We start from the raw sequence: 25,015 nt of genomic DNA, 5'->3' as shown, positions 1-25,015 counted from the left end.
CTTTAAATCTTAAGTGCGAATACCACCACTGCCAACTCCAGATCATGCGTGGACTATCTCTGCTCATACTCCTTTAGCTGTCTCGATGCGTAGGCTATCACCTTTCCAGCTTGCATCAGTACACACCCTAAACCCTGTCTGAAAGCATCACAATAAACCACCAACTTCTCATTATCTGTCGGCAAACTCAACACTGGTGCGGTGATTAGATGTTGCTTCAACTCCTTGAAACTGTTCTCACATCTGTCTGTCCAAACATACTTTATCTTCTTCTTTGTCAGTTCTATCAATGATGTAGCTATCCTGGAGAACTCCTCAACAAACTGCCCATAATATCCTGCCAATCCCAAAAAACTCCTCACTTCAGGAACATTGCTCGGTCTAGGCCAATCTCTCACTGCCTCAATCTTACTTGGGTCAACTTGGATCCCCTCCTTACTGACGATATGGCCCAGAAAAGTAACTTGCGGAAACCAGAATTCGTACTTGCTGTACTTAGCATATAACTTATGCTCCCTCAACCGCTGCAATACCAAACGTAGATGCTGCTTATGCTCTGCCTCTGACTGAGAGTACACGAGAATGTCGTCAATGATAACAATCACAAACTTATCCAGATAGTCCTTGAAAAACTTATTCATCATATCCATAAAAGTTGTTGGGGCATTGGTTAATCCAAAGGACATGGCCAGGAATTCATAATGTCCATACCTCGTTCGAAACGTGGTCTTTGGCATGTCCTCTTCTTTAATCCTTAACTGATGGTAACCTGATCAGAGATCAATCTTGGAAAATACTGTTCTTCCCTGTAGTTGGTCAAATAAATTGTCGATACTAGGTAGTGGATACTTGTTCTTAATGGTCAACTTGTTCAACTCCCTGTAGTCAATACACATCCTAAGAGATCCATCTGTAATGCCCCAAATTTCCTAATAAGGTTTAGGACCTTGATTAGGAGGCCGGGAGGGCCAGAAATGATTTATTATGATATTTAATGATTATATGCATGTTTATGTGAATTATATTATTATATGATGGTGAATGCATGCATATGGGCTCAAGTTTATAATGCAAGGGCATTTTGGTAATTTGGCCACAGTGGGCGTAAATGTATATTTTGGGTGCATGGTTGAGATTAATTAATATAGCTACATTATAGGGTGGATTGGCTCGAGCTTTTCGACATGAGACGATCATGAGATGTAAGTGTTCGGTCTAGTCATAACGGGTTTAAGTTCGGGGCTCGGGGTGAGTCTCGGGGTGAATTTATTGATTAGAGCATTACCGGGAGTCTCGGGGTGAGTCTCGGGGTGAGTCTCGGGGTGAGTCCAGAAACCATGAACCTTGGCTCGCTCTGATACCAAGTTGTAATTCCCTACTTCCTTAGAGTCGTTACTAAGTGAGTTTAAAACGTGCAATTAACTCGCTAAACGAGGTTTTAAGACAAAAGTCTGATTAAACCATAAACAGAGTCATATATTTTGAAAATAGTTCCATTCATTGAAAATCATAAAGCATTTAACATTTGGGATCCCAAGATACTGTTTAGAAATATTTACAACTCAAAAATATAACCAGAGTTGGCTAAACGACAAAATCTAGGTTTAGTACAATCATCTCCCAAAAATACCCCTGGTTGTGGCAGCCAGGCAGGCCAAACATGTACGTGCCGCTTCACGCTCTCCGTACTCATGGTTGGTCGACTTTCCCCTTGCCCTTACCTGCAACACAGAGCACCCATGAGCCGAAGCCCAACAAGAAAACCCTCACAAGCAGATAACATAAGCATATTTCACATTCAACATATAATCAAGCCATCATCAGGCTAAACACGTATGGCCATGCCGTCCCAGATGCTTTACCAGTCCCTGGGTTCGCGGTCCACACCATGAGGATATCTCAGGTATCCTTTAGGGTCTTGCCCTGGCAACTTGCACTCCGTGTGCTAAACGCTGCTCCCTACCCCTTGCCGTTCTCGGCCTTTGCTGTTCCCGGCCCTCGCCGTACCCAGCCCTCGTCGTTCTTAGCCCTCGCCGTTCTCGGCCCTCGCCGTTCTTGGCCCTCGCCGTTCCCGGCCCTCGCCGTTCCCGGCCCTCGCCGTTCCTGGCCCTCGCCGTTCCCGGCTCTTGCCATTCATTCACATATATGCACACATAGCATAATTAAGCTGATACTTAAACACGTATAAACTCAATCAAAGGGCTATGCCCTGCAACACAATCATATAGGGCTGAGCCTTGCAACATAATCATATGGGGCCATGCCCTGCAACACAAGCTCTACGGGAACAACATTTTTCTTACCCGTGTCTCGAGTTTCCCAAGCACCGATGTCCCGAGCACAGTCCCCTAGTCCGAGCCTCGCTGAAACCCTAGTCACAACGCATTAACAATATCCATCCATCAAGTTCTAATCCATTGAATAACTTTGGGTCATAATTCTAGTATTTGGGACCTTGAATTCTATCAATCTGGGTGATAAAATCCATCCCGAGCCTTAACTTTTGAATTCCCAAGCCTAAAACCTCTTTAAAGCCCAAAAATGCAATAAGCACCGCGACCCCATGAGGTCATGCCGCGACCCGACCCCAACCAGAGACCTCTAACCCCAAAACAAGGCAGGCGCACCGCGACCCTAGCTAGGGCATGTCGCGGCCCGCCCCTCTTCCTAGCCTCCAATCTGTTCTAGAAGGCCGCGACTTAGGAAGAACAATGCCCTGGCCCGACCCTTCGAAACGAGAAAAATCCTCCATTTTTACCACGAATACCCAGCCAATTTACCCCAAAATCAACGTAACAATCCCACTCAGTCATCACAACATTTCTAGAGTAATCCTAGCAGCAAAACCCAACAGAAACTATCCCCCAAACTCACCCATATAATCAAGAGAAATTCTCAACTTTACTCCTCCTAGTGTTGCACCTCCTAGTGTCATATAGGCTAGGATGGTGGCAAAGTATCCCAAGAAGTATGGTCTTCCTATGACTAATTTAGTCAAACATACACCCGAACAAAGGGAAAATGTGCCTGGAGGCGCCTTCAGCGCCCGATCGAGGTATCACATTGAGGCAGGGGAAATCTTGCCCTTGCACGACTTATTCCAAGGGGTGGCCAATTACTTCGAGGTCGCCCCTTTTCAAATAACACCCAACATATATAAAGTACTATCAATACTCTGTATCCTTTACAACCATAAAAAGTGGCTTGTACCTACACCACATGAGATCAATTACCTGTTCAATCTCAAATCCAACCCCAACCAAAACAACACGAGGTTTTTCCATTTCTACCACCAAGAATTTGCTCGGACATTTCTGAACGATGTCACCCACAAGTTCAACGTAGGAAAGTATTTTTAGGAGTACTTCCTCACAATCGATCTGGTCACTGACAACCTGGCCTTCACACGAGGAGGTAAACTTTTCAATCTCTGGTCGACGGTTGTTGTTAGTTTTTCCTTTTGTTCTCCTTAGCAAATTGGTGTTGTGTCTAGGTCCAAGGTACCGACTAGACCCCATTCCAGAGATGGAGATGAGGGTTGCAGCCCTGGCTAGCATGACGAACATTGAAAAGAGCTTCAAGGAAATGGTCACTGAGAGCAATATAAGGTTGATCAACCTCTTGGAACCTCACCAGGAAGTGAGGGAATCCACTGCGGGGAGTGCCACTAGAGATGGTACCAGACAATAAATCTCCGAGCAGCAGAAAGATGTGTCACAACCCCCGAGGTGACAACCAATGGGAGTGACCATCCAGCAACCCTCGGCTTGCTGCTGCCCCTGCCCCTGCCCCTGCCCAACATGGGAGGGGAAAACAAAAACTGCAAGAATACGCCGACCCTATATCCGAATCCTCTGACAAGAATGGTATAGACTTCTCCCTCTTAGATAGCTTGCCCATCCCCTGTCATGTATTTGACAGGGATGAAATCTTTAAATTTACGACCAGTAATTTTAATTCAGACTTCTTTGAGGCAGAGAGTGAGTGTAGCAGTAGTTCTATAGATAATATATTGACCAGTAATAATAGCTCGGTATATTACTTAGAATTTCCCTTTTCATTATTAAATTATTTTTCTAAACTACTTTGTCTGATCGTTTGCTTTTATTTTGCAGTCATGCCTTCTGAAGAAGCTTTCGACATGTACGCAAACGTCGAAGCTCCCGTGAGCAGAAAGAAAGCAAGCAAGAGGCACCCTTGGGAGAGCAGTAGTGATCCCTCCAAGAAAAGAGCTCGAATAGAGGACCCTCCTGCGCCCACTCCATCCAGGACAACAAAACCTCCTCCTCCTTCTTGCAATGGCCCTCCCCCCGAGCAGGCAGGGAGATCCTCGGCCACCGACCTACTGAGTAGCGCCTACAACATTACTCACGAGAAGATGTAAAGGCTATCCAGGCATCGTTGTAGCCAGGAAGCCTTTTCCCATCTCCCTCTAATTGTCACTGACTGGTTCACTTTTCTTATTCTGTTCGCAGGGTATCTTGACCATAGGCCATAGCTGGCGTTGTGCTGAAGAGGCCGAGGCCAAACATGCCGAGGAGATCAAAGCATGCGAGGAGAAGGTTGCCTGTCTGAGCAAGGAGCTGAAGAAGTGCCAAGAGATGGTGGCCAAAGTTACTGCCGTCAAAGAAAAGTTTAAGGAGGCTTTGGAGATTAACTTCAAAGAAGCATCCAAACTTCAAGATGACCTGGTGGCCAGCTGGAAGGAAACCACCGAGTTGGAGGGGCGAGTTAAACTTCTTGAGGAAACCAATGCTCAAAACCTAGAGAAGTTCAGAGGGGCAACCTTCAACTGCTTCTACTTATTCTGAAAGAACAACCCAGAAGAAAACTTCAATTATCTTCCTGAGCAAATGAGGTAAGCTGAACTGGCGAAGTGTGCTGCTCGCCTGGAGGAGGAGAGGAAAGCTCAAGAATCCCCTAAAATTTCCTTGGTGATAGGCGCTGAAGGCGTTGAAGAGGATGCGGAGACCACAGTCGACCAAAAATCACAGCCAACCAAAAATCACAGCCAGGTCCTCCTTCTACTGCTCAGTGATTTAAATATATACGTAACTGGAACATACGATTTACAATTCATAATGTTGAGAAAATTTTTCTGTGTAATGAAGCTTTCCTTTTAATTATATAATTTACATCCGAGTAGTAACTGCTCGCGGTGTAAAAACATTTCGTTATGATATTATAATATTTTCTTATACTATAACATCTGTTCAAATGACCGAACTTAGCATAACACTTTGTTTTGATTTTACAAAATTCAAACTAAAACTTTTGAAAAATACTCTAAGTGCTGTAGTATGCTTTCCCTTATTTTGCTCGTGTGTTTACATATACCTGTTGATATGCTTTGCTTGCTTAGTATCTTATATGCCCCCAAGTGATTGAGGAGCTTAAGGTTCTCGGTCACTTACCATGACCAAGTCCTGTTCAAACAGTACTCTACTCACGTATTCATAAACATTTATCGATAATATAACAAAACAACACACGTAATGAGAAAATACTTGTACTAAATACAATAATTGGCAAGAATAACTGGCTGCCCACAGTTCCTTTTATATCTCGTAATAAATGGACAAAATTGTGTCTGTACGAGTGATCAAAAATTGATCTTACACTTGTAAGCGACCAGTCATATAATTGACTAGCCCTTATTCATAAACTTGTAAAAAGTGAAATTAATACAAGCCAGTTCTTAAAAAAAAACTATTTATTGATAATACTTGGGCAGATGTTCTCCATTCCAATAGCGAGGAATGAGATCTACATTTAAGCGAGCAAGTTTATATGTGCCTGGTTGAAGAATTTCTTCAATCTGATACGGACCCTCACAGTTTGGTCTGAGCACTCCGGCAGCCTGATCATGAGTGTTGAGAAAAACTCTTTTAAGTACCAAATCTCCCACGTTAAACTTTCTTTCACGTACTATAGAGTTAAAATATCGAGCAACCTTTTGCTGGTAAGCTACTACTCGAAGCTGACCTTGCTCGCGCCTTTCATCGACCAAGTCCAAGGACTCCATCAATAATTGATCATTAGTGCTTTGATCGTATGTCAGCCTTCTATGTGATGGTGGGTTGAGCTCAACATGAAACATGGCTTCATACCCATAGGCCAATGAAAATGGAGTATGGCCTGCTGCTGTTAGATGGGATGTTCTATACGACCAAAGTACTTCTGGTAACTGTTCTGGCCATGCCCCTTTTGCTTCTTCAAGCATTTTCTTCAGTGTGTCCTTCAGAGTCTTGTTGACAGCCTCAACTTGTCCATTTTCTTGTGGATGAGCTACCGATGAAAAACTTTTTATAATCCCATGCCTCTCGCAGAAATCAGTAAAAATATCACTGTCAAATTGTGTGCCATTATCTGAGACAATTTTTCTTTGCAACCCATACCGGCACACGATGTTTTTGATAACAAAGTCCAATACTTTCTTGGTCGTTATTGTTGCTAATGGCTCAGCTTCGGCCCACTTTGTAAAGTAGTCAACAACAACAATTGCATATTTGACATTCCCTTTTCCTGCAGGTAAAGACCCGATCAAATCAATCCCCCATACTGCGAATGGCCATGGGCTTTGCATCTGTTTGAGCTCATTTGGGGCCACTCGCGGTATCTTGGAGAATCTTTGACACTTGTCACATTATTGAATGAAATCCATTGAGTCCTCATTCATGGTAGGCCAGAAATATCCTTGCCTCAAGATCTTTTTCGACAAACTCTGCCCCCAGCGTGATCTCCACAGAAGCCTTCGTGGACCTCTTGCATCATTTCATTAGATTTCTCCTTAGAAACACATCGTAACAAAGGCATCAAGTATCCTCTTCTATACAAAATTCTGTCAACTAGAATAAATCAAACCGACTGTCTCTGAAGCGTCCATGCCTTGTTTCTTTCTGCTTGTAGCAACCCCTGTTCGAGATATTCAACAATGGGTGTCATCCACGTGTCTGTCGCTCGGATCACTAGTGAAGACTCATCCATTTGAATACTCGGTGTCGACAAACATTCAACTGGTACTATGTTCAAGGCATCAAAATCTTTCGCTCTTGCTAACTTGGCCAAGGCATCAATATTTGAATTATGATCGCGAGGCACTTGCTGGAGGGTGTACTTTTCAAACTATGGCAATAAGTCCTTTGCTTTATTCAAATAAGCAACCTTCTTGAGACCCCTAGCCTGATACTCTCCCATAATTTGATTAACCACTAGCTGGGAATCACTATAAATCTCTAATGACTTTATGTCCATGTCCTTAGCTAGTCTTAATCCTTCGAGCAGAGCTTCGTACTCAGCTTCATTGTTGGACGCTGTAAAGTCAAATCTGATTGCACAATGGAACTGATGTCCCTTGGGTGTGATTAAGATCAAACCTGCTCCTGCATTGTGCTCGTTGGAAGAACCATCTACGAACAACTTCCTGGAAGGAGTTTGATTTTGACCTTTCGTGTCTTCCATTGGTTTGCTAATTGGGATTCCGGTGAACTCTGTGACAAAGTCTACTAGAGCTTGTCCTTTCACAGCTGCTCGTGGAGAATAAGAAATTTCGAACTGCCCAAGTTTGACTGCCCATTTTAATAAACGTCCAACGGCTTCTGGTTTTTGCAAGACTTGCCTTAATGGCTGGTTGGTGAGTACCACGATGGGGTGAGCTTGAAAGTAGGGTCGCAGCTTTCTAGAGGTCAGGATCAAGCAATAGGCCAACTTTCAATGGGTGGATACCGCAACTCTGCTCCCACTAACCTCTTGCTTACATAATACACTACTTTTTGTATGTGGTCTTCTTCTCTAATTAAAACAACACAAGCAGCATACTCCGTGACTGCCAAATAGAAGAACAAAGTTTCTTTTTCAACTAGGTTGGAAAACATTGGTGGTTGTGACACGTGGGACTTTAGCGCCTGAAAAGCATACTCGCACTCTTCTGTCCATTCAAACTTCATGTTGCCCCTGAGTAGATTAAAAAATGGAACACACTTCTCTGTTGACTTGGATATGAATCCACTCAAGGTGGCGATCCTCCTAGTTAGGCTTTGAACATCTTTAATCTTGGTAGGAGACTGCATCTTGATCAGTGCTTAAATCTTTTCAGCATTAGCTTCAATTCCTCATGAGTTTACTATGAATCCCAAAAAATTTCCCGATCCAACGCCAAAGGAACACTTGAGGGGGTTCAACTTCATCTGAATTTTGTTCAAGATGTTGAAGCATTCTTGCAGGTTCTTGATGTGTTCTTCAACTTTCTTTGACTTAACCAGCATGTCATCGACATATACTTCCATGCTAACGCCAATTAGTTCTTTGAACATATGGTTGACCAGTCACTGGTAAGTCGCACCAGCGTTTTTCAAACCGAAAGGCATTACTTTGTAACAGTAAAGTCCTGTATCTGTTCGAAAGCTAGTGTGTTCCTCATCAGGTGGATGCATACTAATCTGATTGTACCTAGAGTATGCGACCATGAATGATAAAATTTCATGCCCTGATGTGGCATCGACCAGCTGGTCGATCCTTGGAAGTGGGAATCAATCCTTCGGGCAGGCTTTATTAAGGTCTGTGAAATCCACGCACGTCCTCCACTTGCCATTAGGCTGGGGAACTAGTTAGGGATTGGAGACCCAAGATGGATAAAATGCTACCCTGATGAATCTGTTTTCCTTTAGCTTCTTGACTTCATCTTTTAGGGCCTTCAATCTGTCTTTGTCGAGCAACCTTCTTTTTTGTTGTACAGGTGGAAAGTTTTTGTCTATATTTAAGACATGGCTGATCACCGTCGGGTCTATCCCAACCATATCTTTATGCGACCAGGCAAACACCTCCTGTATCTCCTTCAAAAATTCCACCAGTTTGTTTTTTGTTATTGTCTCTAAGTTTTTACCGACTTTCACAACCCTGGTCGGATCTGCTTCTTCTAATTGGACCTCCTCAAGGTCCTCCATGGGTCAAAAATTTTCTTCAAAATCGCCAAAGCGAGGATCTAAGTCTCTATCCTCACTTTGGGCAACACCCTATTTGGTGACCTGTTCACCTGATTGGGCTTGTACTTCATTTACCAACAACAACCTTTTCTCGGCCTTTTCCCCCGACCTGCCTCTTTTTGCCTTGGTGATCGAGGAATTATAACATTCCCGTGCTTCTCGTTGGTTTCCTAACACGCATCCCACTCCTGTGTCGGTTGGAAACTTCATGGCCAAGTGGCAGACCGAGGTCACTGCTCGCAGATCGACTAGAATAGGCCTTCCAATCACAACATTATATGCGGAAAGACAATCAACTACTATGAAAGTAGCGAGTATTGTCCTGTTTGCAGGTGCAACCCCTACTGTGACTAGGAGCCTGATCGACCCAGTTGGTGCGAGCCCTTTGCCAGAAAAACCATAAATGGTTTGGTTGCATGGTTCCAAATCTTGCACTGACAATTTCATTCTCTCCAGTGAAGATTTATACAGAATGTTGACAGAGCTTCCTGTATCTACTAACACTCACTTGACCATCATATTTGCGATCTAGACATCCACGACCAGAAGATCTAAATGGGGAAATCGAACATGCTGAGCGTCAAGCTTGGAGAAGGTTATTAATTCTTCCTCTGTTCAAGCTTTTTTGGGAGTTCGCTCCTCCACGTTCAACATTTCCATATCATGGTCGTGACGTAAGGATTGGGCATATCTTTCCCTCACCTTCCCACTGTCACCTGCTATGTGTGGTCCTCCGCAGATGGTCAGCAATGTACCAGCAACTGGAGCTGGCTATAAAAGGGGCGAGCGTTGGCATACAGGTGCCTGCTCGTTGCCTCCTTGAGCCTCTCGCTGAGAACCTCCAGATGCTCGCACATACCTCCTCAGGTATCCTTGTCTAATTAGGAACTCAATCTCATCCTTAAGCTGGTTGCACTCATTGGTGTCATGGTCATAGTTGTTATGAAAACGACAAAACTTGGTAGTAACTCTCTTGGATATATCTTTCCTGATTGGGGCTAGTTGCCTGAAGGGAACAGTAGTGTGAGTGGCCTGGTACACCTCTACTCTGCTATCGACTATGGCCGTATAATTGGTAAACCTCGGCTCGTATCTATTTTGTCTCGGGCGCTTGTTATCAGATGTCGACGGCTCGTGGTTCACCCCTTTTTCCCCCATTCTTCCCATTATTTTTGCCGTTGCCATTGGTTTTCCCAGATCCATTGGCGGCTTTGGTGGGATCTTCTTTCATGCTCTGGTCTTCTGTAGGAGACTTTCCTTCATTGGCAATGGCCTCCTCGAGCTTGATATACCTATCTGCTCGGTCCAGAAATTCCTGAGTACTCTTGACTCTATTCTTCCACAAACTATTCCAAAGGGATGAGTGGCGTCGTACCCCAGTAGTAAGAGCCATCATCTTTCCTTCATCCCCAATTGTCTTGGTCCCAGCAGCTGCTTGCATAAATTGTTGAACATAGCCCTTCAGGGTTTCTCCTTCCTTCTGGCGTATTTTGACCAACTGATTGGCCTCAGTTGGATGTACCCGACCAACATAGAACTATCCATAAAACTCCTTTACGAACATTTCCCAAAAAACTATATTAGCTGGAGGGAATTTGTAAAACCCCTCTTGAGCAGTTTCAGATAAAGTTGCCGGAAACATTCAGTTTCGAGCATCGTCTGACACCTTTTGGATGTTCGTCTGTATCTCAAATTTGTTAATGTGAGATACATGATCTTCTAATCCAGTGAAGTTGGGTAAGATCGACATTTTAAATTTCCTTGGAGTCTCTGCCACAACGATTATTTGCACAAATGGAGTGCCCTTTCTCTGATCAAATTCTATATGGGATGTCCGGTTCCCAACAAGTTGCTGGACGACCTGATTTAAAGCATCAAGCTGGGACTGTACAACATCTGTACTATTGGAGTGACCAGTGCTGGGGGGAAGTACTCATCATGTCTTTCCCTTCTATCATTGAGAACATCCCTCAGATCTTCCTCCCTACGCGTTTGCTCGCTCGCACCCAATCGATCAAAGACATTGGGCTGTTTAGGTTGCCCCCCATAATTTTGGCTTATTGGTTGGTTCTCCCTTGGTGGAGGGTTTTTCTCTTCACCCCTATCTTCTTCCCGTCGACCAGCATTCCTCCTGCCAGAATCTACCTCATTATAATCATGGCCATCTCTAAATTGTGACCGATGACGGTGCGACCTGCTGTTCGCACTGTTTCCATCTCTCCTTGATGGAATGTCCCGATTGATAGGTGGAGGCCTGTGTTGGTCGGTAGGTCCCCTGGCATTATTATGTCATAGGAGACCCCTGACCGCAGAGCCTGACTCCACCTATCTTTACCTTGTAGAAGGACGCTGTCCTCTGCTCGGAGGGTTTTGTTCCTCAGTAGTCTGGCATCTAGGGCTTCTAGGATTTTGTCCGACCTTATTCTGCCATTGCTGCTGGGGGTTATCTCGACCAACACAAGATGGTGGTTGCTGCTCAAGATCCTGGAACACCCTCTCCTATTGAGCAGTAGGGGGTTGCCCTGGCCTCTTAGGGTTTGCCGGTTGTAGCGGATTGTGATAATGCTGGGGATGATCTGATTGTGGATTTTTTTGTGGGTGACTACTAGGTGGCTGATCTGGCTGGGAGGCAGGTGCAGGCTATCCTCATGCAAACTGAATGGCTGCCTCCAAGGTGGCAGTGGCATCCCTCTGTTGGCGGTCCATGTCAGCCTGCCGCTCATTCAACTCTTGGCACTGCCTATCAATCTCCCTTTGTTGCAACACCATTGTTTCAACCACATTCTCTTTATTAGCCCTCAAATTGGCTATTTCTTCTAGCATCACAATCAGAGTCGTTCTCAAAGTTTCAGAATCCATTTCCTCCTCTTCCAATTCCACTTGCGGCTCATCCTTAGCCACACCTTGTGAAGGAGGTTGGGTTGGCGCATTACCAGAGGTTTACCCAGTTTTCCTAGTTGTTTTCTCCATTTAATCTTCTTGGATGTCTTGAGTTCAAGCTCACAATGAAAGCACGAAAATGTTGACCCTTGAATTGGTCAATGACACGGAGTCAAGTAAAACGACAAAAGTAAGATGAATTCAAGCCAAAAAGACAAATGACACAAAGATTTATAGTGGTTCGGCCACAAGTGATGGTAATGACCTACGTCCACTTAGTGATCTTATTAATATAATGAAAGCCTGTGATCAGTAAACTAGGGTTTACTGAGTTTCACAAGCTCAATGATAGTTACAAAGAATTCAGTAAAAACAATAATTCTCTCTCTCAGTCTTTAAAAGATAAAAAAGATCCTTCTCATGAACCCTTTGAGTCTTATTTATAGACTCAAGGATCTCCTCATGGGCCAATGGGCCTTGATTACATTTAATACAAGCGTATCTCAATCATAATGGAAATTACAATTATTACATAAATGCAAGATCAAATATCTTTAGAAAATATCTGATATACTACGACCAACCCTGGTCGACTGCGAAATATGCCTTCTGCCGAGTGAATTCTCTTCTGGTCGTTGGTCGACCAGAACGTAACTGCTTAAATAGTCACGTGCATCCCACGTGCATACTAGTCTTGCAACGTCATCAGGTGAATCTTTTTTTGGTAAACAAGGATCTCTCATGTCGTAAACATCGCACAAAGCTCAAAATCATACCCTCAATGAGTTGAAATTAGAAATATGCCCCTAATAGCCAAATGGGGCCCACATGCATATTTAATTCACCTAAACATGCATTTCTAATCACATAATCATTAAATTCACATAATAACATAGTTAAATCAATTATTGCCCCCAGGCATACTAATCAAGGCCCTAAGCCTTATTAGCAAATTTGGGACGCTATAACTATCCCCTCCTTATAGAAATTTCGTCCTCGAAATTACCTGAATAACTCAGGATAACACTCCCGCATATCTGCCTCAAGTTCCTAAGTCGCCTCTTCTACTTCGCTGTTCCTCCATAGTACATTCATTAAGGCGATGGTCTTGCTCCGCAAGACTTTATCCTTCCAATCGAGAATTTGAACCAACTTCTCCTCATATGATAAACCCTGATCCAGCTCCAAGTTCTCATAACTCAACACATGCATAGAATCTGATACATACTTCCGAAGCATGGATACATGGAACACGTTGTGAACCCCTGATAGAGCTGGAGGCATTGCCAATATGTAAGCTACCTCTCCAACCAGTTCCAAAATCTCAAAGGGGCCAACAACTCTAGGGCTCAGCTTTCCCTACACACCAAACTGTTCCCCTCATATCAAGGGAGAAACTCTGAGAAATACACGATCACCGACGTGAAACTCTACGTTCTTGTGTCTCAAGTCAGAGTAACTCTTTTGGCGACTCTGGGAGGTGAGCATTCGAGCTCTAATCTTTTCAATCGCCTCATTGGTCCTCTGCACAACCTCAGGACCTAGGTATCTCCTCTCACCCATCTTATCCCAATGGATAGGTGATCTGCACTTCCTCCCATATAACATCTTATACGAAGCCACTCCGATAGTCGCCTGATAACTGTTATTGTATGAAAACTCAATCAAAGGGAGATACATACTCCAAGATCCCACAAAATCCATCGCACAGGCTCGTAGCATATCCTCCAGTATCTGAATTTTCCTCTCAGACTATCCATCTGTCTGAGGATGATAAGTGGTACTAAACCACAACTGTGTGCCCATAGCCTTCTGCAGGCTCTCCCAAAACTTGGAGGTGAAGGTGGGGTCCCATTCGGATACCATCGACCTCAGAGTTCCATGAAGTCGTACAATTTCCTTCACATACAATTCAGCATACTGCTCAACAGTATAAGTCCTCCTCACAGGTAAAAAGTAGGCAGATTTAGTATACCTTTCCACAATCACCCACACAGAATCATGTTGTCCCATGGTCTTTGGCAATCCAACCACAAAGTCCATGGTGATATCCTCCCATTTCCACTTTGGAATACCTAGAGGCTGCAACAACCCTGCTGGCCTCTGGTGTTCAGCCTTTACCTGCTGACAAGTCAAACACTTGGCCACATAATCCACCACATCCCTCTTCATTCCCGGCCACCAATACAAAGTTCTCAAATCTTGGTACATCTTCATCGTACCCAAATGTAAAGAATAGGGACTGGTATGAGACTCATCCAAGATCTCTCGCCGAACACTGGAATCAATCGGAACACAAATCTGACCCTTGTACTTCAATAGTCCCATCTCCTAAATAGAGAAGTCTTTAGCCACTCCGGCTAAGACGCCCTCTTTGTGCTTTCTCAACTGGGGATCCTCCCCCTGTGCCTCCTTGATCCTCTCAAGGAGCGTAGACTAAAGAGAAATGTTTGCTAATCAACCAACCACCAACTCTATACCCGCTCTACTCATCTCATTAGCTAACTTATCTGATATCTGCCTTGACCTGAACAACTGTCCCGGGCCCTTTCGACTCAGTGCATCAGCTACCACATTGGCCATCCCAGGATGGTATATAATATCACAATCATAATCCTTTACGAATTCCAGCCAACGCCTTTAGCGCATATTCAGATCCTTCTGAGTAAAGAAGTACTTCAAACTCTTATGGTCGGTGTATATTTCGTACTTATCTCCATATAAATAATGTCTCCAAACCTTAAGTGCAAATACCACCGCCGCCAATTCCAAATCATGTGTGGGATCTCTCTGCTCATACTCCTTTAGCTGTCTCGATGCGTAGGCTATCACCTTTCCGGCTTACATCAGTACACACCCCAAACCCTGTCTGGAAGCATCACAATAAACTACAAACTTCTCATTATCTGATGGCAGACTCAATACTGGAGCGGTGATCAGTCGCCGCTTTAATTCCTTGAAAATGTTCTCACACCTGTTTGTCCATACATACTTAGTCTTCTTGCGTGAAAATTCAGTCAATGGTGTGGCTATTGTGGAGAGTCCCTCGACAAACCGCTGATAGTACCCTACTAATCCCAAAAAGCTCCTAACCTCCGGTACACTGCTCGGCCTAGACCAATCTCTCACTGCCTCAATCTTACTTGGGTCAACCAAAATCCCATCCTTACTGACAATATCACCCAGAAATGTCACTTGCGGTAGCCAAAACTCACACTTGCTGAACTTAGCATATAACCTATGCTCCCTCAACCGCTGTAATACCAAGCTTAGATGCTGCTCATGCTCTGTCTCCGACTGAGAGTACACTAGTATGTCATCAATGAATACGATCACAAACTTATCCAGATAATCCTTGAAGACCCTATTCATCAAATCCATAAAAGGCTGCTGGGGCGTTGGTTAATCCAAATGACATAACCAGGAATTCATAGTGTCCATACCTCATGCAGAAAGAGGTTTTTGGTATATCCTTCTCTTTAATCCTTAACCGGTGGTAACCTGACCGAAGGTCAATCTTAGAGAACACTGCCCTCCCCTGTAGCTAGTCAAACAAGTCGTCGATTCTAGGTAGTGGGTACTTGTTCTTAATGGTCAACTTTTTAAGCTATCTGTAGTCAATGCACATCCTTAAGGACCCATCCTTCTTCTTGACAAACAACACTGGAGCACCCCATGGCGAAAAACTCAGTAAGATGAATCCCAAATCTAGTAATTCTTGCAACTGAATCTTCAGTTTTTTCAACTCTGGCGGAGCCATTCTATAAGTTGTCCTAGATACTGGCTCTGCCCCCGACACCAACTCTATAACGAACTCAATCTCCTGGTGTGGCGGCAATCTTGGCAAATCTACAGGGAACAAATCTGGAAACTCACATACCAATCTGGTTTCACTCGGTCAACCTGACACAACTCTAGAGGTATCCACAATGTTTGCTAGGAATCCTATGCAACCCTCCTGCATTAGGTCTCTAGCCTTCAGTGTCGAAATCATAGGTACTCGCGGTCCACTCACCGTCCCTATGAATACAAATGGTACCTACCCTTCCGATTCAAAGGTCACCATCCTATGCTTGTAGTCAATCGTCACCCCGTACTTCGATAACCAATCCATCCCCAGGATCATATCGAAGTCATCCATTGCTAACTCAATCAGATCAACAGACAACTCTCTACTGTCTATCTCTACTGGAAATGCTCTAACCCATCTCCTAGACACTACCAATTCCCTAGTCGGCAACAAAGTCTGAAATCCCCTAGCATACAAATCACCAGGCTTACACATCTGATCTATCACTCTAGCAGAAACAAATGAATGAGTAGCCCCCGAATCAATCAATACAGTAAAAGAAGAACCAGCACTAGAAATCTGACCTGTCATAACCGAGGGGCTAGCCTTAGCCTCAGTCTGGGTCAAGGTGAATACTCTGGTAGGAGTGAGACTGCCTCTCTACTTCGACGCTTCCTTCCGGGCTTGTGGGCAATCCTTCGTCAAATGGCTAATACTCCCACAAATAAAGTAGGCCCTAATCCTGCACTCTCCCTGATGTCGTCATCTGCACCAAGGACACACTGGGAAACTCCTCCAGTTGTCTCCCCTGCCTTGACGGCCACTGAAAGCACCCCGTGCCCTCCTATCTGGACCAGGAGGAACAAAAGAATGTGGGGCCTTTCTCTTCTGCTCGCTGGAGCCACTACCCTGACTAGACCCAGTAAAAGGAGGCACCATCCTTTGAGCATGTGCCTAGCAACACCCTCTCTCCATATCTGATCCTCGGCCTGCTCAGCTGTAAGGGCCTTGTCCACCACTTGTGCATAAGTTGTCGTCCCCGGATCCAAGGTTATCTTGACGTCATGGATGATCATGACATTCAGTCCCCACACAAACCGATCTCTTTGTGTCGTATCAATCGGCACCAGATCCGGTGCAAACTTCACCAACCGATCAAACTTCAATGCGTACTCAGTTACTGTCATCTGATTTTGAGTCAGGTTGGTAAACTTATCAATCTTAGCAGCTCAGACTGCGACACTCTAATACTTCTCATTTAATATATTTATGAACTCTTCCCATGTCATAACCATGATATTCCTTCTCTGAGGCACCACATCCCACAAGATGCGGGCGTCTTCTCTAAACATGTATCTGGCACAAGCTACCCTCTCATTCCCTTCCACCCTAATGAAATCCAAAATGGAAGAAATCATGTTTATCCACTGCTCTGCTCGCAGTGGGTCTAGTCCACCCTCGAAGGTGGGAGGATGTTTCTTCCTGAACCTCTCATACAAAGGTTCCCACCTATTCTCCACAACAGGCTGGACTGACACTGGTGCCATAGCCTGTGGAACCTACAACCCAATGCCCTGATGAGGGGTCTGTTGCCTCAACTGTCGAAGCTCTTCCTCTATTCGGTGAAGTCTAGCTTCCATCTCGGAAAATAATTGTTGCCAATTTGGTGGGGCAGGTGGAGGGTCCTGACCCTGGTTGTCATCCTCAGCCCTATTGCTGCGGATTCTGATTGATCGTCGAGGCATCACAACAATATGGCTGCAATCAATTACACCGCTCATCAGGAATGATAGCAATATCCAAAACCACCTCCCAATTAGCATCAACCAACTACAATCAACAATCCACATAACACAGATAACATACAACAATCAAGGGGCCATGCCCTAACATCATGCATTTGTCAACTCATTCATCATGCTCTATTGAAATACTCAGGCAAACATGGCACTTTAGCAAGCATTTAAACATATAATTCAATAAATACCAACCAAAACTGAGTCAAGCTTATCATTGGCAGTGACCGTACATGTTCAGTCGATCTCCAGGAACCATAAACCTTGGCTCACTCTAATACCAAGTTGTAACGCCCTACTTCCTTAGAGCCGTTACAAGTGAGTTCAAAAACGTGCCATTAGCTCACTAATCGAGGTTTTAGGATAAAAGTGTAACGAAATTGAAATAAAAGTTATTTAAAGACATTAGGTATAAAATATGGCCATTCATTGAAATCGTAAAGCGTTATACATTTGGGATCCCAAAATACTATTTAGAAAATACTTTACTACACAAAATACATTTAGGGTCGACTAGGCGACAAATTCAAGTCTATACATTGCATTTCCCAAAAATACCCCTAGTCGTGGCTGCTAGATAGGCCGAACATGTACCAATCACTCCATGCTCTCTGTACTCATGGTTTTTCAACCTTTCCTTTGTCCTTACCTGCACCATAGAGCACCCGTGAGACGAAGCCCAACAAGAAAACTTAACACAAAGCACATAACATATAAGCGACAATCCACAATATATAACAAATAGCCAACGACTAAACATATAGGCCTTGGGTTCGCAGTCAGGATGACTCCAACATCCTAGGAGGGTCTCACCCTAACGGCTCACACTCCACGTGCTCAACGCCGTTCTCGACCCCATGCCATACTCAGATTTTTTCCATTCTCGGCCTTTGCCGTTCCCGACCCTCACCGTTCATTCACAAATATGCATTACACAACATAAAATCAATATATATTTAAACATATACTAAATATAAACAATAGGGCCATGCCCTGCAACTCAATCACATAGGGCCATGCCCTACAATACAAATAATAGGGCCACGCCCTGCTCTACGAGTACAATAATTTTCTTACCTTTTTCACAAGCACTAGATTTCAAGAGACGACCCCCCGAGTACGATCCTGTACCAAAACCTAAGCGGTCACCTAGTCACAAACCATAAATAGCACCCTCATTATAATTCGATTCCATAAACCAATCCCGGGACCAATCCCATGATCTCGAGAACTCCAATTCCACCATACGGGGTGGTTGAATCGACCCCCGAGCCCCTAGACAAAATCCCTAAAAAGTACCCAAAAATCAAGTTTTGAAAGTTGAGTAGCGCTACAATGCTACCTGTTGGGCGCTACAGCGTAGAGTTAGAGACTCTAGCCCCCAAAATCGCAGCCTAGCGTTGTAGCGCTCCCAACCTAGTGTTACAGCGCTAATACCAAAAATGGGATTTTCTGGGTTTCTCTCTTCGAATCTTCCAGAGCCAAAGCTCCAAAAATCCTCCCCAATCATCAGCCAAACACATAATTGAGCCCAAAAATCCCTATAGCTCACCCAAAACAACATAGTAACATCAAAACTTAGCTAAACACCTCACCAAACACAAACATCAAAACTGAGCTTTGTAGCTCAAGAACACTAACTAAAAACCAGAAAACTTAAGACAATTAAGGGCCAAAAATCGTTACCTTTAGAGAGGAACTCGACCCTAGGCTGCCTCCAATGCCACTCCAAGCTTCAACACTCAAACTCCCAAGCTCAAACTCCTCACAACTTCATCCCAAAACCCAAATTCAAAAATCAAAATCATATTCCTCAAGAACACCATAAAGGACCTAAACCACAGAAGTGAAATCCTTACCTCCTCTTAAATTATGAGATTTCTAAGTGTAGATGGCTATTAATCCCCTTCCAAACCTTGAACTTCACTTTCAATTCCTAAAAAATCTAGCTGCCTCAAGCTTGTTGTTGGCTTTTCCTCTAGAGCTCTTGAGAAACTAAGTGATTATGGAGATGAGTGATAAACGTGAAAGGATTTCCTTCAGCCATGGGTTTTCTAACTCTAAGCCCAAAATACTATTCTACCCTTCCCTCTAACTTAGTTCTTGGCTAACCCATAAGGGTAACTAGGTCCTTTCACCCTTTTGCAAAAATGCCATCTTTAACTTATTATTTCAGTAACAACACCAACCTCAAGTTACTAATGGTTACCAATCCCAAAATATCAAATACAATACTTGTGACTCTCGGCTAATACTGCGGAACATGATCTCTCATGCTGGAAACATCGCACAAACCTCAAAATCATACCCTCAACGGGTTCAAATTACAAATATGCCCCTAATAGCCAAATGAGGCCTACATGCATATTTAATTTACCTAAACATGCATTTCTAACACATAATCATTAAATTAGCATAATAACATAATTAAATCAATTATTTCCCTCTAGACACGCTAATCAAGGCCCTAAGTCTTATTAGCAAATTTGGGACGCTACATGTTGCGAGCCCCAAAAGAATGTTTTTAGGGCTCACAATGTGTGTCCTAAAAGATCTTGTTAAGTGCCTTTAAGTAATATTTTTAGGGATCTCTTCACGCGCCCTAAAAGAATGTTTTTAGGGCTCGCAATGTGTGTCCTAAAAGATCCCGTTGAGTGTCTTTAAATAAATATTTTAGGGCTCTCTTCACGCGCCCTTAAAAGTTAATTTTTAAAAAAAAAATTGCAGCTACATTTTTCATTTTGATTTAAAAAATATATCGCATTGAGTGTCCAAAATGTATTATATATATGTTAGATTTCTAAAATTTTAAAAGAAAATACTACAAAAAAAAAATCAGAAGAAATTTAAATTTCTCATTAACATGTATTGTAAGCTAGGTTATAACATCTTTCATTTTGCTCTAACTAATTGTAAAAATGACATCGCCTATTCTTCTCGAACTTCATCAATTTGTTGAGTAGTATATGGTTTGTCAGTTTAACCAAACTTTAATTAGCATGTTCACTCATATACCTACTAAGACAATAGCAAAGAAAAAACATAATAAATTATTTAAGCAAAAATAGAAAAAAATTCAGCAAAAAAACAGGAATACAAAACAAGCCACATTTAACATATATGATAAGATAAAAGTGATTATGTATCGTGACCAAAGAAAAAAATTACATAACAAGTATACATAATTAAAAAGGGAAAACACCTAAAACTTAGCAGATAAAATTAAGTTTATTGAACCAATAATTTGACCAAGCTACAAATAGCTCTCTTATAACAATAAATTGTTATCTCTTCTCACGCCGTAACCTAATTTTATGAGAAAGTAAAATTCCAGAAGTGAAAATAAATGGATATGATAATAATCAGAGCAGAAAAAACAATATGTACCTAGTATTCTAGTAAACAGAGAATACCATTAGTTAGGACATGCCCTTGTAAAAGCTTCAACTTGTCATGAATTCTCTCGTAGCATGAACACCCAGACTTTATTTTCATTTTCTTTTACCAAAAGTCTTCAACTTATATAACAAACATTACAACATATAAATTATAACATATAAATTTACCAGCTTACTCTTGTAAATATAGAAGATATCAAAACATACAAGTGGTTGATTTATAAGAGACATTGTAACTTAATTTTTAAACAAAAATACCATAAAACATTACCTCATGAAATGCTTCTTCTAGTTGTTTCTTCAATGGAGCAGGAACAACTCACAAAACCTGAAAACTAAGCATCAATGGGTTCACCATAATCCTTATTTGGGTGCCAATAGTTGAAAAAGACAAAGAAACACAAAAATTCAAAAAGGCATTCCTACAAGTTAATGACCATGTATTATAATAACAAAAATTACTAACGTTTTTATTGAAGACTAAGGCATAAATTGTGTCTTTGACTCTTGAGAACCTTGCTTGTGCAACATAGATATATAGATATTAATGTCGCTGTTTAATAAATTTCAATAAAATGCCACCACTAATTGCATTTGTTACCCGCTCCAAATCAAAATCCAATGATGATTAATCAAGCTATTAAAACTGTCGAATCCAAACAAGTAGACATAAACAAACCTTTATGTATGCAAAACCATTCTTTACTTGTTCCAATGTGGACCACACTTATGCACTAAAAAAAAGTAGAAGTACTTTATTTTAATTATAATAAAATGGACTAAAGTAATAATAGAAGAAAGAATACCTTACACTAATAAGCTTTTGTTTTCGTTCAAGTTCCATATCATAAAATCAATGTTAGAAAAAAGTAAATTGCCTCAATGGAAATGGTAAAAACCCCTTACAACTTTAAGCAAAATATACAAATAAACAAGGATAGATTAAATAATGTTACAACTCTTTGATTGAAAATTACAAATAGAATAAGAGAAGAAGTAGAAGAGGAGAATAGAAGAATATAATTCTAAACAAAAGTTACATATAAAGTAATAGTGTTTGTAGCAAAGGAAATAAAAGATTACAACTCTAAACGAGAAATACAAGAAAATAGAAAAGAAGAGTAAGATGAAAAAACAATAGCAAAAAATAAAAACAAGAACAAGAAGAAAGAACACTCTCACTCACACCACAAAAGTGAAGAGCATTTGGGATCACCAACTTGAACAATGTTTGAAACCTTTATACAAAAACTTATTTTCCCCTAACTCAAGCACTAAATGAACTCTCAAAATTTGGAAATAGGTCCGTGGAATTATCAAGCCTCTAGGTGTTTTCTAGCCAAGTGCTCTAGTGGATAGAAAAATCGTGTCTTACAAGTGAGCAAACTACTATTTATAGAGTTTTGAGACACCCTTTGAATTTAAAATTTCACCAACCCCATGGCTGTTACCAATGATTAATTGAATGTTTATGGAATTAAAAATGAGATTTGAGATTTATTTGAGTTGTTAGAGTCGTTCAAGAAAATTGGAAAAAACTAAAAATTGGCAGCCAGCCCTCTTGGTCGCGGCCACGGGCATTTCTAGTCGCTGTTGTGACTTTCTGTCACCCAGGCCGCGACCACCAATGCCCCTGCCCGCAGCCACTGGCCTTTTCCAGCACATATCTTTGTGCTATTTTTTCCAAACGGTTTCAAACAATTGCCAATAGATTTTGTAACCTTAAAACCACATCTCCAACAACCATTTCACTTATGGCTTTGAGAAATTCAAATCAAAATTGTGTACCAACAAATCTACACAATAATGGGCAATATTTGAGAGTTATAAATTTGTTACTAAAATTGTAATCCTCAAATATGTTACACATTTCTACTACACACTATACAAAATGTTGTAAATCTCATTTGTATGTTACAACATGTGACACTTTTTGTCACATTTATTTAATCTAAAATATTATATTATAAAATAATATAACATTCCCCCACTAGATTAAATAATTATCTATTGTAACACTTATTTAATCAATCAACATTATATTTTAAAATATAACATATCCCCCACTTGATTAAATAATAACTTTCTCTTATAGAAGACATTGCATTGGTGCATAAATTAAAGTGTTCTTTAACTTGAACTTTACTATAGTGTAATTATCACAAAATTTGTTAAAAATTTGGTTGCACTAGGCATTGAACCATCTTTCTATGATAACAAATCGGTGATAACACACACACACACCTTTTCCATGTTCACTTGAGACATCTATGTCTCGCTTTGCACCGTTAATGGCCATGTGCACTTTCAATTCATGGACGTTCTTGAGAATACTCCCAATTCTCTTGAGAGGCGGCACCACACCTATGTCCATATAGGTAGAACTCTTACAGTATTTTGTTACTAAAAATACTTGTTTTCACAAGACTGAATTCTATTAAAACACCTCTCGGTTTTAACCCTCAATTTGGTAACTCACAAGTACTCAACATCTCAGATGGGGACTATTTTGAGTACAACTAATATTCACTTTGATAGACTTGTTATTACCTATTGAACCTAACACTATTTAAGTAACTAGTGTTAAGATAGGTTACTATTGACGGAAAGAACTCGTCAACTAAGTTAGATCAAGAACTTTGTGAGTTGTAAAAGAAGAGAACTTAAATCGACTGAACTTCAAGCAAACTTTCTTATGATTTAAAGAACACAAAACATAAATGCTAGAATTTTAGAACAGAAAATAGAGAGAAAGTAGAATGTCTGTTCTCATTAGCAATGACTGGTTTCCAAACTCTCAAAATTCGACCCCCTTCTTAGGTGAAGGGAGGTCCTATTTATAGTAGAGCATTATTGACTCACTATACGTGGTGATCCCTGGGGAACATGACCCTACATAAGCAGTCTACGGATGGTAGTGGTGCTAGGAGCGTGGTGGTTGGCTCCAGTACATGCCAAGGGTCTACATGAGCACCTCAATTTTAGTACATGGTTGTACCTCCACTATTTGTTTAGTACGAACGTCAGAGGCTGGCTGGGAAGGACCACATCAGGTACCTTGCTTGTACGACCACTACTTGTCTGGTGTGGAGATTAGGATCAGACATCTAGGGTTTTCAGGGCCGTACCCCCACATGTACTTCGTACTTACATGATCTATTTAAGTCATCTATTTAAGTCATGTGTGAGTTCAACTCTCACTTAACATTCCTTGAAGCCCTTGAAGTTATCCTTATGGAACCTTTTGGCTCCCTTGGTATCCATAAGGGTAGCTAGTCCTTATAGACCCAGTAGATGCCCTGTAAGGTTTTTTTTTTCTTTCTATATTCAATATATATATTCCTCCTATCTTGCCCCTCAAGTACTTGGTGGGATTTATTCCATTGAGCACTTTGACCGTTTCGCTCCTCACTTAGATTTTGACAATGTGAACATATTTTTCATATAGGCATAAGCATATAGAAAGAATGTAATATGCGAGTTAGGAAACATTTTCATTGATAACAAGTATACTACAAAGGTATGTATGTCAACATTGCAACTATTATGGGGTTATCTAGGAAACCTCTTTGATTTTTAATTTATGAAATTATCATAAGACGAACAAACAAGGTACGTATATTCTTGCAGTAGATGCGAAATTCTTACTGGTAATATTAATTGAGATGTCCTGCATCCCATACTCGGGGTCTGACCGTGTCATCCATCCCCAAGTATGAATGGGGGTTTGCACCTCCCTGTATCACCATTGTCATGGGTTTTCGTGGCTTGGCTACTGTGCGAAGAGAGATATTATAACACTCTCTTGCTTCCTTTTGTTCTCCTTTTATGCTTATTATCCCCCCAAGAGTTGGAAATTTAACAGACAAGTGATATATCGAGGTCACCGCTTTCAATTCTCTTAGGGAGGGTCTCCCTAATACTACGTTGAAAGTAGAAGCGCAATCTACTACCACAAAGTTTGTCATGACAGTAGTTTGTCTAGGTTGCTCTCCCATGGTGAGGGCCAATTCGATCACTCCTAGGGGTTGTATCGAGTCCCCCATGAATCCGTATAAGGAGGAATGGCAAGGTTTCAAGTTTCTGGTGCCCAAACCCATCTTCTCAAGGGCGGGGCGATACAAAATGTCCATAGAACTTCCATTGTCTATGAGGACCCCATGTACCCTC

The sequence above is a fragment of the Humulus lupulus genome, chromosome 5 (assembly GCF_963169125.1).
Source record: "Humulus lupulus chromosome 5, drHumLupu1.1, whole genome shotgun sequence".
NCBI classification, from domain to species: Eukaryota; Viridiplantae; Streptophyta; class Magnoliopsida; order Rosales; family Cannabaceae; genus Humulus; species Humulus lupulus.
Note: the sequence above shows the minus strand (reverse complement) of the source record.